The sequence below is a fragment of the Columba livia genome, chromosome 1 (assembly GCF_036013475.1).
Source record: "Columba livia isolate bColLiv1 breed racing homer chromosome 1, bColLiv1.pat.W.v2, whole genome shotgun sequence".
In the NCBI taxonomy this organism is placed as follows: Eukaryota; Metazoa; Chordata; class Aves; order Columbiformes; family Columbidae; genus Columba; species Columba livia.
The window spans coordinates 55868128-55886460 of NC_088602.1; the positions used below are offsets into that span (position 1 = coordinate 55868128).

Sequence of the window (18333 nt, forward strand, 5' to 3'; positions counted from 1 at the left end):
AGATTGGTAACAGAAATACTTCTGCAACAACACCCCCCCCCCCCCAGTTTATCCATAGCACACTTTTTTATTATCCAGAGATTTCATACCCATTTTGTCTGACTTACTTTTCCTGTAGTGCCACTCTTACTTTGTACTGTAGTTCCACTGAATTGAATTTTCTTTGTGGAGAACTTAAGTGTCCCAGCAATAGTACTTTTAAATGTAGGTAAAATAACAGAATAAGAAGGGCTATATCCTGCTAACATTTGTAATTATCTAGGAATTCATATGGCTGCAATTTTTACCTGCAGCTGGTCTCACAATCCAGTTTAAAATCCATCAAAAAGGAATGGAAACAGCCTCATGCAATGTCAAGTCTACGAAGCTTCCTTAAGATGTGTTGCTGCAAAATAACCTTACTTTTAAAGATGGGTGTTTTATCCAGAAGATTGCATAAAATGAATTAATAGTGTATATTTATATACCATCTAACATCTTCTAGCATCACAAACCACAACTGAATTTTCACAGGTGAAGTCCAATGTTTCCTAATGCTTCCAGGTGAAACAGGTTTCATAGTTTCATTTTTTTTTAAAGTTTTGTGGTTTTTCTTTTTCCCAAAGGAAGCTCTATTTAACTTTTTAAAATAAAGAAGACTCTAACCTGGGTAGGCAGAGGACTTTCACTGTCCAGTTCTTTGAAGTTATGTTAGTTAAAAAAATAAAATAAAATAAAATAAGGCACTCAATAAATCATAGGAGAGAAAAGCCCAAGACAAAATAATGGGGATTATACCCAACATATGTGCCTCTTCAGGTTTGTAAAACACAGTATAGACAGCCATCTAAGTGTAAAAAGCATACATTCAACATACTTAAGACATAATTCATACCTTACATGCTCTAAATTGGTCAAATCAGAGTTTTATTCCATACATAACATCAGTACAAGATGTAAAATCAAGTACAAGATTTCCAGGTTCAGTGCCAAATACCCTATTAGTTGACCTACAGGTATGTCGCTTCTTCACAGTGTAGCGTTGGATTTATCCACAAGAAAGCTTTTATATGAATCATACGTTAGTGGTGGACGATGTAGGTGTGAAAGTATGTGTCATTTTCCCGTCTGCACCTTCGCTTTGCATTGCTCTCTCTACTGACCTGGAAATAAAAACCCTTCAGGTTTTGCTCCGATCAGTTTGCTCAGTTCCAGTTCCACGTTCTGCCAGGGTCGGCCAACTTTGCTGTCTCATCGGCAGCTCCTGGCTGGCCTGTCCCAGCCTTTGCTCCCTGATTGCACTGAGTGTGTGGCAATACCCACCTCAGATGGAGCTGGAGCACTCAGTGTTACTTGGTTGTGAGGGTTAGACGAGGGTTAGATGAGGGAATAGAAGGCTGTGCTGTCATCCAGCGAGACCTGGACAGGCTGGAGAGTTGAGAGGGGAATAGCCTGATGAAATTTAACAAGGGAAAGTGTAGAGTCCCGCATCTGGGCAGGAACAACCCCAGGTTCCAGTATAGGTTGGGAAATTACATATTAGAGAGCAGTGTAGGGGAAGGGGACCTGGGGGTCCTGGTGGACAACAGGATGACCACGAGCCAGCACCGTGCCCTTATGGCCAGGAAGGCCAATGGCATCCTGGGGTGTATTAAAAGGGGGGTTGTTAGTAGGTTGAGAGAGGTTCTCCTTCCCCTCTACTTCGCCCTGGTGAGACCACATCTGGAATATTGTGTCCAGTTCTGGGCCCCTCAGTTCAAGAAGGACAGGGAACTGCTGGAGAGGGTCCAGCGTAGGGCAACGAAGATGATTAAGGGAGTGGAGCATCTCCCTTATGAAGAAAGGCTGAGGGAGCTGGGGCTCTTTAGTTTGGAGAAGAGGAGACTGAGGGGTGACCTTATTAATGTTTATAAATATATAAAGGGTGAGTGCCATGAGGATGGAGCCAGGCTCTTCTCGGTGGCAAACAATGACAGGACAAGGGGTAATGGGATCAAGCTGGAACACAAGAGGTTCCACTTAAATTTGAGAAAAAACTTTTTCTCAGTGAGGGTGCCAGAGCACTGGAACAGGCTGCCCAGGGAGGTTGTGGAGTCTCCTTCTCTGGAGACATTCAAAACCCGCCTGGACATGTTCCTGTGCGACCTCACTTAGGCGTTCCTGCTCCAGCAGGGGGATTGGACTAGATGATCTTTTGAGATCCCTTTGAATCCCAAACATACTGTGATACTGTGAACCTGCTTTGTTGCAGCTGGGACAATTATACTGTACAGTTGTTTAGTAGTAGTTATATTATATTATATTATATTATATTATATTATGTTACGTTACGTTACGTTACGTTACGTTACGTTACGTTACGTTACGTTACGTTACGTTACGTTACGTTACATTACATTATATTATATTATATTATATTATATTATATTATATTACTTTATTTTTTTTTACTGTAAAGAGATTTTTAAAAATTTACATGGATTATGCCCCTCTTGCATTCAACACTCATATTTCATGTCAGAATTCAAATGACCGCACCTGTCACATGTCACTTTTGCACCTTTGTGCTTCCAGAAACTCTCAGCTGTTTTTTTCACACCATAACTGAGGCTCAGGTAGCTCAGAGAGCACCTAGGCTTGTCAGTGCATTGCATGTAGAACAGAATTAATTATTTAAACTTCACCCATTTGCATCAGTGCTGCATAGGTATAAAACTGTGACATAACTTCTGTGAAGTTGTGCCAGTAGCTTTAGGGCTCTTTTAAGTATTCATTGAGTACATCCCTATAAGGGTGATTTGCACATTTAAAAAAATTACTATAGTTTATAAGCCACTGGATATTTCAATGCTTTGTTCTGTATTTCAAAGGATAAATTAGAAAAAAATATTTGCATATTTTTCCTACATAATTTTAAAATCAAAGTTCTTAAATAGCTATAATTCTTAGACATTTGGCAGGAGAAACACTGAAACTGTGTATCGAATTGCAGAATAAGTCTCTATTTCAGAAAACAAAGAAACAAACAAATAAACAACAACCAAAAAAAAAACCCAAACCAAACATGTACTTAAATTCATCTCTATTCAGCAAACCATTTAAACATACCGAGGCTCCACTGGAACTTCAAGACTTACTTACGTGGCCCAATAAATAGTGAGAAACTTTAAAAAAGTGCTTAAAGTTAAGTGCTTTGTTGAAACAGAGTTCGGTGATGCAATTCCCACCTCACAAATTATTAAATAGATGTAGGTGAAACTGTAAAGTATGAAGTTCTAGTTACTAGTAAGTCTGAGAAAACTTCTCTGGAAGGGAACTAACAATACTTAAAAACATGTGTGCTATCATTTAACAGTGTTACACAGCCTAGTTACATTTAGATAATAAAAATGATATTTTAAAAAGCATATGCAGAAACAGATACATGATGGAGTTTTCTATAAAAACAAAAATAATATTATGTAAAAAATACAAGTTCCCTGGCAGATGAACGCCTGCAGCACTAAATTCTCTCCTGATGTAGACAATGCCATGGCAGTAGGAATAACTAGTGCAACATCTGACCTCTTGATGCGATGAGTTTAGGGGGCTACGGCCTGGATGTAGGTCCTGTTTTAATGCGGGTCTGATTGGATTATTGCTGTGGTCTCTACTAGCCTTAAAAAGCTATAGGGTAAAACATGTGAAATATGTTCTATACATGAGTTGTGAAGACATTTAGATCTTACTTAATGACATTGTTTTATGCTAAAGTTAATAAACTACATATAAAACATCAAGATGAAAAATACATGCCACTGGTTAATTCGACCTAGGGAATATTTGCTGGATAGTTTGTATGGAAAAAAAAAAAATTACAAACTTCAAGAGGAAGTGTTATTTTCTTTTTAAAGCTTCTTAATGCAGTATGCACTGCTCCCAAAGGGAATGACTCATTATCAGACCTCCTCTTGACAAAGAATAGTTAATTGTCACTCTAAAAATTACTCTTCTGTTTATGTATTTCTGATTAGAATCTGATTACACTCCATTTGCGTAAACATGTAACAGTAGCACTAATATTCATCTATGAATCTCTAAAAGAGCTAATTACCCAAAGCTTAGACTAATTGTCAGCATAATGGACAGAGAACACGGCTTTGAAGTAGGAAGTGTTAAGAGAAGCTGCCATTTGTTCAAAGGTAACCAGCTGAATATGTAGATAGCCATGATTTCATTAGCATGTAAAGCTTTTACTGGGCAGAAAGCCACCATGGTTAAAAAATTAAATGAGGAAATATGAAAAGAGAAAATCAATTTGTAAAGACTCAGGTGGGAAACAAAGAAATTAATGTCAGGGTTTAAAAGTAACAAAATTTTTAAAAGTTACTTGTTAGAGTACCAGTGGGCAACTGGATTAAATGCAATTAAAGAGCACTTTAAATAAGCATGAGGAGGAAAAGAAAAGAAGAATCCTACATCAAGTATATGTGAAGTAAGGTAGGTAAACAGTACAAGAGATTTCTTTTTGGTATTTGAAGCACAGGGTTTACGTAGCCACGTGACGAAGAAGAACAAGAAAAAACTATCACCTGTCAGAAAGCAAGCAGGACATGATCCGTTCAAATTAAACTCAGTCCTAACAGAGTTAGACGAGTACCTGTCTTCAGCTGCTAATAAGATGTTTCCCTAGGTCATGGGTAATTCCAGGAGTGTATTGTCAAAATTGCAACAGTTTTGGTAAGCTTGAAAGGACCTATTGAATAATTAATGATGTTGTTCCTAAACCCTAGCAAAGAGATTGCTAATTTGGGGTCTTACTAAGAAAAAATAGAGTTTAAAATATAATTAAGATCAGTCAACATGGCATCCCAGAAGGCAGATCTTACTACTGTTCTTCTGCTGGAGGATGTGCCTGTGCTTTTTCACTTGCTTTGAAAAGGGTGTAATTCTGAGTGCCGAAGACGACTGTGTTCACATAACAGCCATTGATTTCTTCAAAGCTTTTTAGTCAATACCATAATAACACTTTGATTTAAAAGAGCTTCCATTATATGAAATTAACATTACATGGATTAAAAACTGACTCACTGGTTGATCTTTAGATGTCATTGTTAATGAAGAGACATAAACAAAGAAAATCATTGTGATGAGGAGTTTTTTCCCAGAGACTGTTTTTTTCTCAGTGATTGCTTTTATGGTAAAGTTTGCAGATGATAGTAGATACTGGAAAGCATGTACTATTTTTGCCAGTGGGGCTGAATCATCCTGTCAAGCATCACAATCCAACACAAAGACAAATTAAAAGGGCCAAATACAATGTATTACACACGGGACATGACAATGCTGGCTGTATCTACAGAGTGTGAGGCTTGAGAAATGCGGTGTGTGTGGTTTATCAAAGACTGAAGAGAATTAAACTGACCACTAAGTATAGCAACATGCAAAGGAGAGGGCTCATAGCTGGCTCTGCAACCTGGACGTCAAAGGTACAACGTTATTTGGTGGCTGGAAATTTGAAGCTGGCTAAAAACAAAGCTGAAATGAGAGATGGCAGGCTAGCAGCAAACATAACGGTGGGAATAGGTTAGTGGGGAGGGTGGAGGACTCACACTAAGTGAGTGAAAACCTAATCAGAATTCTTCTTCACATGTACAATGTAGCCTGTTTCAGGATGGGTAGTCACAGTGCTGTGTGTTTCTTTTGGTTGAGGACTCTGTGAGGTTACATGTATACAAGAAAAATGCACAGGGCAAGGATACGGGCTCAGCGTTGGCCATTTGCATCAGTCCATAATGTTAAATGACTGCCTAACACACAGTATAGTTACACAACAACCAACATGCTTTCAGACAATACTGAACTTGCAAACAGACACCACCATCCCCTGAGTGCAGGAAATAACTCTTCTGCAGTCCTGCTGGAGGAGATGAGTGCTGTGCTGCCCTGAGCACGTTCATTACATTTGCAGCTCTTCATTAAGACAATGAATGTATTAAAATCCTGTATGTCTGGACTTCAGCTGGTTGGCTGTCACAGTAAGGAAAGGATCCTCTATGATGCACAATAGCCCGATTGTATTTTGTGGGTAGAGGGTTATCTCCCTCTGGCAGGCTGGAAATGAGTCTCTCCTAGAGCTGGAACATCGGTGGGAAAGCACTTGTTTTCTGAGATCGTACGGAGAACCTTCCTTCTCAGATGCTTGTCTGTTACTGCTTTTTCACATAGCAAACAAACTACCAAAGCATTCAATATATGTATAAATAGGAAAGAATTTGCTTCCAAGTCAGGGGGATCATACCTTCCTCTGGAGCATGTGGTTTCTCTTGGGATCATCTGGGTATACAGCACCACTCCAGATTAAAGAATAAACCAGCCCCTACCAAGCCCTTGGTGAACCTTAGTTTCTCCTTTTCTTTGAGCATGGCACGCACAGCTCAGTCTGCTGTAGAATGAGATGGCTTCTGCTGTGACTTCTGAAGATGAGCAACAAAGTCATGGGGATGGTTCTCTGTGGCTGTGTCTCGGGAAAACTTAATAGTACATGGCATACAGTGTCTGAATCTATTGATCCACCATGGCCTTAAGTGCTGAAACAATGAAGGTCTCTCAAACTTCCTAACAGATGTATTGTGAAGCAATATTTTAAGAAATCATCCTGAACAGATGGGGCAGATGCCCCAATCATCGTGTGACAAATTCAATGCTGCATACATGAAAAAAAGACATTGCAAAACTTGTACAGAAGAAGCAGATTGCAGACTTGGTTTCCTTGGATGATTGCATTGCACAAACTCTGGGTGAATTGTTTTCGGAAATCGGATGCTCCAGTGTTAAGTAATAAGCAATAAGTGCTGTTAATTTGCATGAGTTCATAGGTTAAGTTTCATGTGTTCTCTCCTCACCATAAAAAAAAAGAAAAGGAACAAAAAGAATTAGTTATAGCACTGGCTATGATCTTAATGGCCTCTGTATGTACATATAGGTGCCCACATATAGGAAAACATCATATTCAGCTGGATTAACCCGTTCTTTACAAAAAATGAGATTAATTAAAAAAATGAGTTGAACTGACTTGACTGTTTTGAAACTACAATTTAATCTCCACTTGTGTAGACAAGCAAACTTCAGTGAAAGCACGCCAACATTCCCTAGCTGCAGCAGGTGAATATATAGATAATAAAAAGGGTCTTTTGTAAAGTTTCTTTTTATTGGTAGACTTGAAAATTAAGAGGCAAATAAAATTTATGTCTAAACTTAGGATTTTGCCATGATCCAAAACAGGTTGTTGGATTTTCTTGGTACATACTATAATTCAGCTAAAAGCACAGCTCAAGTTATTTCATTCTGTGCACCTTCCCTTGTATGAAATTCCCAAATTGATTTGAGGCTTCAGAGAAAGGGGCTGTGCGGTGTACGGATTGCATATGCCACATTTCTTGTGTCACGTAAAAGTCTAATACATTCATGGCATCCCAGTATTTGAAATTCACATGTGGAGACACATGAGGGCACCACTGGGTGGGTGTTGGTTTGCTAATGCAAAAATTGATGTCTATCAGCACTTTCTGCAGGCTGGCTGGGATGATGCTCCTAGAGTCCAGGCAGGGGAGGTGGCTGGTGGCCTTAGGGCAAGCAGGTGGTGCAGCAGGGGAGGCCAGGAGAATGGGCCTTATGCTCTCTGAAAAGAATCGACAGGTCATCTTTAAGCGCATGCAAAATTTCTGAATATCATGTCATCATCTTGTAAAATATGAATGGCCTTATTGGTACATCTTGTTTGAATAGTAAGATATTTTCAGCCTTTGTGGTATGTTCTTGGTAAAAACTAATAATACAAATAAGACAAAAAATCTCACAAATATGAAAGAGTTAATGGTATTTAACTTTCTTTGTCATGAGTTTTCTAGGCTACACCTTTCAAAGCAGGATAATATTGACCAAGCCTCATTAAGCTGATTTAGAAATTATGTTTAAAAGAAAAATGCAAAATTAATGATCCATTTTTTAATACCAATAAGCTACTTCAGACAGTTAATTAATGAACTATTGCTATTAAACGATACTCTCAATTGGTGGAGAGTATCCAAAATGAGTGAAATGAGGACAAGTGATGGGTAGACACTTAGGAAGGCATGAAATTCATGCAGGGAATATGTGGTGAAGAAAGGGTACTGTTCGCACTGACCCCCTACTCGAGTCAATGCGAAGTTGCAATTGCAACAAGAACAAATCTCATTAAGCAATTTATTGGCAAATACACTATATGTAAGTCACCATTAATTATTCTACTTTCTTCATTACAGTCGAGGCTCTGCTGTTCCACAGTGTCCTGTTGTGGACATCACATTCAAGTATCTAGAGGAGAGCAAAACGAATGATACAAGTTTGGGAAAATGGGACAATTTGAATCAAAAAGAGAAGTCTGAAAGGAAAATATACCTCATTATAGCTTTAGACATATATGTAAAAGATTGTCATAATAGAATAATACAGTTGTCCTCCAAAATCACAAGAGGAAACCAACATTTAATTGGGTTAATTTGCAGAAAAAGGGGCTTATGCAAAAACAGTTAATGGACACAACAAATTGCCTGAAGAAAATAGGCACTTCACTCGATGTTTTTAGAAGCAGGGTAAAAGAAACGTGTTGGATTTGGCCTGAAATATATTTAATCCTGCTTCACTATGGGAAGATGCCTAATAGAAGGCCTCAGGAGATCCTGCATTTTACAGTATCAGCTGTGTACTAAAGTCTTATTGGTGGAAGTTGAGGTTTTTTGCATATTTAACAACACCTTGTTCAGTTCTACCTTCTCTCATTTAATGAAGATTAAAAAACAATGTGTCAGGAAAATTTCTTATGATCTTGCTTGTTTTCCTTCATAGAACTGCCATTCACCAAGACCAAACTCTTATACATGGAGGGAAAGAATGGACAGAGATGTCGCTCTTGCTGCATGTGGTCACCTGGGGAGCACTGTCTTCAGCAGTAGGTCAAGCTGGACTTTTCAAAGCCGTTCTCCTACCAACTGAGGGAGGGTGTTCATTGTACCTGGTGGCAGACTCAGCTGGGCTCTGGCTGGGCTTTGTATTTATTCCATTTATTATATTTCCCTTTCAAAGTAAAGCAATATTAACATACCTTTTCTCACTTGTTATATTCAAACACCTTTATCCATGGGGTTGCCTTGAACAGACTGGTTAGAACCGGTTTCCAATTAGCCTTGAAATATTAATTCATCACTCTGCTCATTTCTTTAAAATAGAAAAGAAAAGAAAATGAAAAGAAAGAAAAAGAAAGAAAGAAAGAAAAAAAAAAGAAAGAAAAAAGAAAGAAAAAAGAAAGGAAAAGGAAGGAAAAGAAAGGAAAAAGAAGAAAAAGAAGAGAGAAAGGAGAGGAGAGGAGAGGAGAGGAGAGGAGAGGAGAGGAGAGGAGAGGAGAGGAGAGGAGAGGAGAGGAGAGGAGAGGAGAGGAGAGGAGAGGAGAGGAGAGGAGAGGAGAGGAGAGGAGAGAAGAGAAGAGAAGAGAAGAGAAGAGAAGAGAAGAGAAGAGAAGAGAAGAGAAGAGAAGAGAAGAGAAGAGAAGAGAAGAGAAGAGAAGAGAAGAGAAGAGAAGAGAAGAGAAGAGAAGAGAAGAGAAGAGAAGAGAAGAGAAGAGAAGAGAAGAGAAAAGAAAAGAAAAGAAAAGAAAAGAAAAGAAAAGAAAAGAAAAGAAAAGAAAAGAAAAGAAAAGAAAAGAAAAGAAAAGAAAAGAAAAGAAAAGAAGGAAAGAAAAGAAAAGGAGAAAAACGTGTTTTCTTTGTGTTTCTTTTTCAGCCTCTAGTTGCCAAAGGAGGTGGCTAAGTTGAAAGGTTCACTTTCTTTCTCAAAACTAACATATTTTGCAGTAGCAGAAATCTGAAAGTTCAGTTACTGATTCTTGCAAAAGACCTCAGGGACAGAATTTAGTCGAAACTGAAGTGCAGATGCTTCCTGATGCTCCCCCCCCTACCCCAATGTGATGCTGAAGCAGTTCAGATCCACTCCTGGCCATGCCTGACCATCTCCTTGTTGCCTGACTTTCTGGAGAGGCTGCTCAGGGACTTAAACTGCCTGGAAACAAATTCTGAGTTTCGTCAAATGAGGCTTTAGCTCTTCCAGCCCACAGAGCAGGGGGTAGCTGAGATGGTGGGGGCAAAGGGGATGCCCGGCCAGAGTCATGAGTGCCCTCACTGCTCTGCTGAACCCCACCTTTAGTTTCATCTGGCAGAGCAAGAGCACAGAGGGATGTGCTGGGGGCAAACCGGGAGCCACTGTAGGTCCCCCCCCTCCCTCTGGCTGGGGATATTCTCTGTTTTTTTAGGGAAAGGTGGCAGGGAGAGCGGCTTGCAGGAGGTTGGGGGCTGAGGGACACTGCAGGCCTGCGCTGGCTGCTGGTTTTTTGCCTGTGAACGTCACTTCTGGGCAACAGAAACTGTTGATGAATTCGGGTCAAAATCTGGGAAGAATGAGCCCTGGGAGCCAAACCATGCGTTTGTTTCCTCCAGAAAATCGCCTGCAGTAATAGTGACAATCCATGGCTCCAGAAATAAAAGGGAAGCGCAACAACATGCCTCAAAGCCAGGATTTTGCCCCCTCCGCAGCATCCCTCCTCGCCCCCGCCCCCGTTGTTTTGCGGAGAAAACGCTGGGGTTTGTTCTCAGGGCGGGCCGCGCTCTCGGCAAAACACCGCGGGGCCGGCCCGCAGCCTCGGCGGCGCCCGGGCCCCAGCGCTGGCCGCCGCGGGACGGCGGGGGGAGGACACGGTGCGCGCTGCGGCGGGCGGGCCCGGCCCGGCCCGGCCCCGGGGCGGTGCGGCGGGGCGGTGCGGCTCGGCGCTCGGCCCTGGCAGGGAGGGGCCCGACTGCCCCTACGCGAGGAGCCGCCGCTGTCGCGGTCGCGGCGGGAGAGGTGACAAGCCGCTGCGCGGAGCCGCCTTCGCCCGGGTGGGAGAAGCGGGTGCCCCCCACCCCGCGCCCCCAACCTCCGCCGCCCTTCCGCGCCCCGCTCCGAGGTAAGGCTGCCGCCCCCTGCGCCGCCGCCACCAGAGTCCTCGCGCCGGCGGCCGCCCCCGCCCCGCGGGGACACGGCGGGGGACAGCGGGTCCCGCGGCTTCTCCGTGTCCCCCCCCCGCTGCGGGGCCGGGCCGTGCGGGGACGCCGCGGGTGCGCGGCGGCGGGAGTTTCGTTTCTCCGCCGCCCCGGGGAGGAGTCGCGGCGGCGGTGCCGGCGGCCCCGGGGGAGCCTGGCGGCGGCGGCCCGCGGCGCCTCGCTGCGCGGGGAGCGGCCGCCGGAGCGTCCCCGGCCGAGCCGCTGCCCGTCCCGCCGCACCTGGGCGGGCGGCGGCCGCCCCCGAGCCCGCCTCGGCCTCTGCTGCTGCTGCCGCCCCGCCGAGGGCGCGGGAAGGCGCCCCGAGTCCGGCACTTGTTTGGGGTGCCTCCCCCCACGTCGTTTGTTTCCCCTTCACCTCTCTGGGGGAGCCGGCGGGGCGGCGGGCGCTGCTGCCTGCCCGTTGCATCTGGTTCGGCAGTGATTTATGGTTTTGTTAACTCAGCATTCGGCCCGGCGTGCTTGCGGGAAGCAGCGGCGAGCGGGGCGTTAAGTTTTTGTGACTTGTGGAAGGGAGAGGAAAGGGGCTCCGTGGGGCCGCGGCCGCCCCAGCGCCTGCTTCCGAATCGCCCCCTCTGTCCCCCCCGCTTCAACGCTGCGGGCAGAGGGGAGCGCTGGGCAGATTTTGGCGGGGGGTGAGGGGAATTACCGCCCGTGAAGGTGAGCATGACGGGAGGGAAAATCTGTCAGAAACTGGTTTTTTTTGTTGTTGTTTTTTTTTCTTACTACTATTTTTGTGCGGAAACCCTATATATTTATTCCTTGTATGTACATATACGTGTATTTATCTATGTTTACGTGGAATATATACACATATTTTTTCGAGCTATGAGAACATTGCCTATAGGCTTCTGTTCCCAGATGTTTTGTTTTCCGTTTCTTTTAGGCATGTTTGCATTTCTGCTGGTAGGGGAACAGGCACAGCAGTAATGTTGCTGAGTATGTGTTTGAACAGTAGCATGGAGCAACTTGTGTGCCTTTAATGCAGCTGCAGAGGATATCCATGTGGGATTAATATACTTAAGCGATCATGTCACACTGACGTATCGTGTTCAGACTTGTAGATTTTTAAAGCAGTGTGGACTTGCAGGTAGTAGCGGAAGTATAATTAATTTTAAGCATGTGACTTGGCCTAGTGCTTATGATTTTAACATGGTATTCATACCTTGGTAGATACACAAAGATTTAGCCATCTGTCTTCCCTTTTCCCTTCATGTGTGTGCCACGCTGCACAAATGAAAAACGTACCTCTGGTAGGCTTAAGGGCCAAATACATATTTAAACTCTTCTGGGAAATGCTCTAAAGTTACTGTCAAGAACTAGTGGAAAGCTGCTTTCATATGGTTTTTGAGTATGTTTAAAAAAAAAAATATGTTTGCTTCAGCATCAGTGATGCCAATTTGTAACTTGTATTTGGCGTTAATGCTATTTGCATGCATCCAGTACAGCTGATACTGCTGCTGGAAGGCATGTAATTCTTCCTGCTATGGACAAGGCCCTTTTGTGTAGTGTCAACTTTGTACGCTCTTAGAGGGCGTATGAACCCCAGGTAGAGCTCTGCGGTTTTTCTCATCTGTGATAAGGTGGTCGGGGGGTGCCAACTGATAATTGCTGATTGTGGATCTTAGCAACAAAACTTCTGACCCAGGCTGGAGCTCCGAGTTGGGGCATGTTAGTCTTTGGCACTTGCTGTAGTTGCTGGCGTATGCTCTGACTCATCAACGTGCAAGTGAAAAGCAGTGGGCTACAGTGGTGATTTGCGTTAGTGTAAGGGTCGGTCTGTCTGTCCAAGGTAGCTCGCAGGATGGTGGCGATACAGTAATTGTGTTGCGATATCCCTGTCACCACAGGAGTGGTACTTCTGCAGTGTGTGGATAGATGGGTGGGTGACATGAGGTGTCACCTCAACATGCTTTCCCTCTGAAACCTATCTTCTTTAGCATTTATTATGGCACTGGTGTGTTTGGGATTATGATGCTGAAATCTTCATTTAAGCATCATTTTCTTAAATTTGGCTTTTATAGAATAAAAGTTGCTATAAGAAGATTAAAAATAAAGTCAACTTGCAGCTAACACTTGGTGGGTAAAATTTTCATCTGTTCTATTACAGCTGCTCTTTAAGTTTCCCTGCTGGTTACAGAGCCCCTAGAACTGTAGTAGGTGGTACTGAATAGAATACTTTTTCTACTAACTTAGGGATTCTTAAACTGTGGTATACCTACCGTAGCAAAAGTGGTACGTGAATCCTGCCACCAGTGGCATGTGACTGCCATTTTGGGAACCTTCTTAGTCTTGGTTTTTCTTGGGTTAAAAGCTCAGCTACAAGACACTGGAATAAGTCCTGTTAAAAATTTATGGCAGGAAGAAGAAAAAGCGTATTACATTGCTATTCCCTTTGCTGCCTGATGGTGTTAGATGGTTTTGCATCCTCTGGGTAGCTCTTGGAATCTCAGCAACACTGTATTATTATTTAGTCCTTACGCTGCTGAGTAAAATTATGCAGCCTAATTTATTTAGGTTTGGCATGTTCTCACTGGAACTCGTACCACGCTAGGTGAATGAACAGCTTGCTTGTTTATGTTGCCATTTTTTTCCCCACTTTTAATAGGCCCTCATAGGTCTTATTGCAGTTCTGCTGGAAGGTTTCAGAATTTGGTCCACCCTGCCAGTAAAAACAGAAGTAGAGAACCATGAACCACGTTGGACATGTTATCGAAGAAGGTATTTTCACACTGTCAGTTATTAGGGTCGAAATCTCACTTCAGATGGTTCCAGCCAGCCCTACAATTGCATTTACTGAGCTTCTCTGAATTTTTTTCTGGCATTTTATTGTTAGCTGTCTGGAACTGAAGTACTCGGGACAGATGTGAACATGCTACCTTCATCTTTGCAGAATTACAAACTAACCTAATTGGCTTCAAGATCTCACTGTGTCTTTCTTCATGTCTCTCTATCGTGATTCAGACTGTCTGCTTATTACTCCTTTCCAGATGTCTTTTCCCAAGTTAATCTTTACTGGATCACTTTTCCATAGATGAATTATTATTCATTTTTTTCAGAGGCATCCAAGAAATAAAATGCCTGATGGAATGATGGAATTTTCTTTTTTTTTTCCTCATTACCTTTTTTCAATATTCTCCCACATTCATTTGCAACTTTACGTAAGAAGACTTAGAAAGTATTCATTAAAATGTCATTGAAGTGAAAGTCAGGAAAAGTGTTGATCAAAATGCTTTTCAGTTTCGAGTCACTCATTTCTGGTGAATAAACCTTTAAAAACAACATTTTTTTTTCTTTTTTACTGGTGATATTTTCCCTGAGCTTTTTGCTGTCTTGATCATTGTGGTTGCATTATTGGTGATAACTGAGTTTTACAGAATCGATTTACTTAAAGCTTCAGAGAAACGCAATATCGCAACACAACTAAATTTGGAATAAAAATGTAGTCGGTATGGCTCAAACCACTCCAGGCATGAAGGAGGAGGAGATTTGGTGTGTTGTGGTGTATAAGCTCAGTGGCTTATACTGATGTGCATGTGCACACAGACATTTTGGGTGACTGATGATGATGAAGATTGCCAGGGATTGTTCCCTTGTGGAGCCCGACGTGGCACTTTTGCTGCCCAGGGCTGGGAACACAGAGAAGCCATAAGATTGCAGGTGGGTGTTTGAACACTGTGAGGATGCAACCTGGGAGATGGTGGAGGGTGATGGTACGCAGCCATTTCTAGGGAAAGACATAGCATGTTGTGGAGCAATCAGATTTCCTAGGCTGGAAGGCTTCACAGCTTGCCTGCGGTGTGCTGGAGATGCGGGTCACTTTTTGCCTAGATGGAGCTGAGACAGCAACCCCGGCGTTGAGTAATGTTTCAGTATGAAAGTACCATGTCAGTGTAAAGTCCAGAAATACTTGTGACCTATGACCAGTTGGGATCATGTATCTTAAAGCAACACGACCAGGGTCTGTCTGTAGCGGCAAACTCTCTACAGTGTTTTCCTCTGCTCACCACTGAATTCCACGTTTAGGTTAAATTCAGCTACACCTTGTTTTCATGATGCTTCATCTGTTTTAGGCTGAAGGATAAATAGGTCTGTTGTGTCTCCACACTGAAAGAATTTGAGACTGTGTCTGATTGATTCACCTGGTGGTTTGATGCTGATGTTAGAGAGTAGTATAGAGGGAACTGAGCTGTGTAGGTCTCTACAGGGGAAGGATGTGGGAGCAGCTTCCCGCTGCTGCTTCTTTTCTCGTTGCTCTTAGTTTATCCAGGAAGGCCCCAGGCCATTTTTAATACTTTTGTGGGCCTTTGTGAGATTTCCCCAATCCCCTGGAAAAAGACAAATATTTCATACTTAATGGTATGAAAGAGGAGGTCTGTGAGGTTGAGCCCACAACTCCTCTGACAAGAACTCATTTGAATTATGAGAAGATCCATGTCCTCTCTTTTGTTTGGTGTCCCTGGTCTATAGTGTGAGGTCCATTTAAGCGAGCTGTTAGTTGGCTTTGTTGTTGACCTTTACCAGGAGCAGGAGATTTAGCAGTAGTCGGTGGTTGCTTTGGACAATATATCCATGGCAAGTTTCTTCAGCAATGGTAGGACAGTTAGATTTTCAAGAAGGAAGGAAACTTCTAAGTATTTTTTTAATGATTTAAGACTGGAAGGAGTATGGGTTGAATTCACAGGTCTCAGAGGAAAAAAAAGTGTTTTAAGGTATAGGGATGTCTGTATGTACTCAAGTCGGGTTTTATAAGCTGGCTGTTGGTGGATATGGCTGAAATGTGTTCTTGTTACCTGAGGGCTTTCCATGTGTGCAAAAGGTTTTCACGAAGTAGAGCGTTTCCTTGTGCCCTTTGTCTATATGGACGTCATGCTCTGAGCATTGAAGGCCTGAGCATAGACTCTCATAGAATTACTTATTTTGGCTTTCATTTGCCATCCTGAAATCTGGAATTTCTGTTCTGTGCGTGTATATGGTGAGATGTGAAAACATCAAGATGATTTTGGAGTTTGCTACTGGAGCAGTGGTTGTTAGGGGCTGATTGAATTTTTTTGTCGTTGCTGGTGGTACCAGTCAGGGCTTCCCTGAGACCCTTGCCTTGCTGGCTGTTTGTGAGCTGGAGAAGATTTTGGAGTTTCTTGGTCTTTGCTCTAATAAAGCTTCCTCTAGTTGCTGGGAAACTGGAGATTCTTTCTCGTGCTTGAATGAGGTGATGCTCTTTCCATAACAGCAGCAGTGTTGTGATATCCTTACTCTTCAGCTTCTCTGTCCAGGGTCAGGTCCAAAATACAATCAACTCCACGGGTTAGACCAGAAGTAACCTATGAAGGTGCCAAGGGAACTATGAAGAAACTGGTTTTTCATACAGAATGTTAAAAATGGATTTTGGGGACTTAAACATGTTCAACCTTGTCAATATATTTGTTGAAATTCCCCAAATTCTGGAGCATTTTGCCACCTTCTGTTAAAAGATGTTAGTGTTAGCCATGCTAAAGACATTTGTTCATTGTAGTCTTTAAGTGAGTAAAAATGTTAGCTTTAGCTTTTCAGATTAATGAAATCTAATGAAGATGCTTTACTAGAGGCACCTTAGATTTCATGTTCGCAGAACAGGTGAACGAAGTGCTTCCTGCCATCTGCTTATGCCTGAGTCTTTGACTCAGTATCAGGAAGGGGAAAAAAATGACATGGGATTTAGGTCTCGTTTAGACAGCTTTGGGTGATGCAATGCATATCAAGTATTTCACTCTTGGGACTGTGCATTGCCTGTTGGCAGTGAGAGGTAGGTCTTGCGTTACTCAATTCATTAACTTAATTTCATAATGCTTTATGCTCTTTGCTTCCTGTTTGTGGTGGAGTGCATTTCTTCTGCTACTTGCAGATTTTAGAAGGTATCTGATTTCCCTGGTTCTTTTCCTAATTCATTGAACAGCCCATTCCAATTTATACCATGGCAGATCATAGAATCATAGAATAATTCTGGTTGGAAGAGACCCTCAAGATCATTGAGTCCAACCATAACCTAACTCTAGTGCTAAACCATGTTCCTAAGAACCTCATCTATGTGCCTTTTAAATCCCTTTAGGGATGAAGTGGGCTGTGCCATTTGGATTGCTGGGTGCCACGGGAGAGGCATGGATACCCTGTGATTCTTTTTGGAGGTTCAAGCTCTTGAATCCTGGGAATGGTTAGACCTAGATAGGCATGCTGTGGGAGCAGTGGTGAGCATGGACAGGAAAGGTGAAGGTGTAATAGCCATATTGGTAAGATTAGGGCACATCCCAGCAGAAGGACTTGCTGTCGATGGCTTCAGTCAGTCTTGGAAATAACCTGTCCTCACCGTTGTGTGATTTAGGGGAAGGGGGAAGAAAAATCAGTATGCTTTCTGAGGTATAAAGAGACCTCTTAATAGTGTGGCAATAACAGGAGGCCAGAGCTGGGTGGAGCTCAATTCTCCTCCTTCATGAAGCAGCAGAGAGGTTTGGTCATCTGAATTGTGTTGATGGCCCTGGGGCTGACAGGAGGATTATCACGATTATCACAGCATTGTTCTTGGTTTCTGTAAAGCTTACCTCATTCTTCTTTGCAGATTTCAAAGATGATTGAAGCGCTTTTTCTTGTATGGTGCTAGTAGTGCCAAGCCTGCTAGAGCTGGTCCCTGCTGCTGTTGAGTCCTTGGTGGAGCCTGCTGCTGGAAACAAACTGGAAAGGGGGAAATGTGGGTTTGTGTAGAACTGTGCAGAAGGCTTTTAGGATTGAGATGATGAGTTTTCTGAACAGGAGGAATGACTGAAACTGCTGTAGTTCTACTTTGCTTACTTCAGCAGGATTTTGTCAGTGGGGTCATAGTTTTTTGTTGCTCTCCACATAATAGACTGAAAAAAAGGAGCAGAATGAGTGCGATATCCATAAAGGTTGTGGTTTTTTTTTTTTTTTTTTTTTGAGCTGCCGCTACACTAGAAGTTATGTTGTCTCAAGAAGAGATCTTTGAAGATGGCCATAATTGGAGGCATTTGCATCAAATTTTGTGTTTTGATAGACCTATAAAGATCTCTTCTAGAAAGGAAGCACTGGTAGCTTCATTTTTCTGTTAGGTGGCTTGCTTGTAGATATCTTTGTAAAACAGAAGTGCATTCAATATGCAAAATTTCCAAGAGGACTGAAATAGTAAGGTCCAAAATTCCATGGACCTTTCTGTGCAGGATCTGAAGGGTAACCTTCTATCAGCAGTTAAAAGAAGAACCAA

The 18333-nt window shown here is 42.6% G+C and overlaps 1 protein-coding gene across 5 annotated transcripts in view; it reads left to right on the plus strand.

Moving 5' to 3' along the window:
- The first annotated feature begins 10819 nt into the window (after positions 1–10819).
- Positions 10820–18333, plus strand: part of MBNL2 (muscleblind like splicing regulator 2) — a 112516-nt gene continuing 105002 nt past the window's right edge. For all 5 annotated transcript variants that reach the window (XM_065057159.1, XM_065057210.1, XM_065057191.1 and 2 more), the window contains exon 1: positions 10820–10993. The gene's annotated coding sequence lies outside the window, so the exon portion shown is untranslated. The remainder of the gene's footprint in view (positions 10994–18333) is intronic.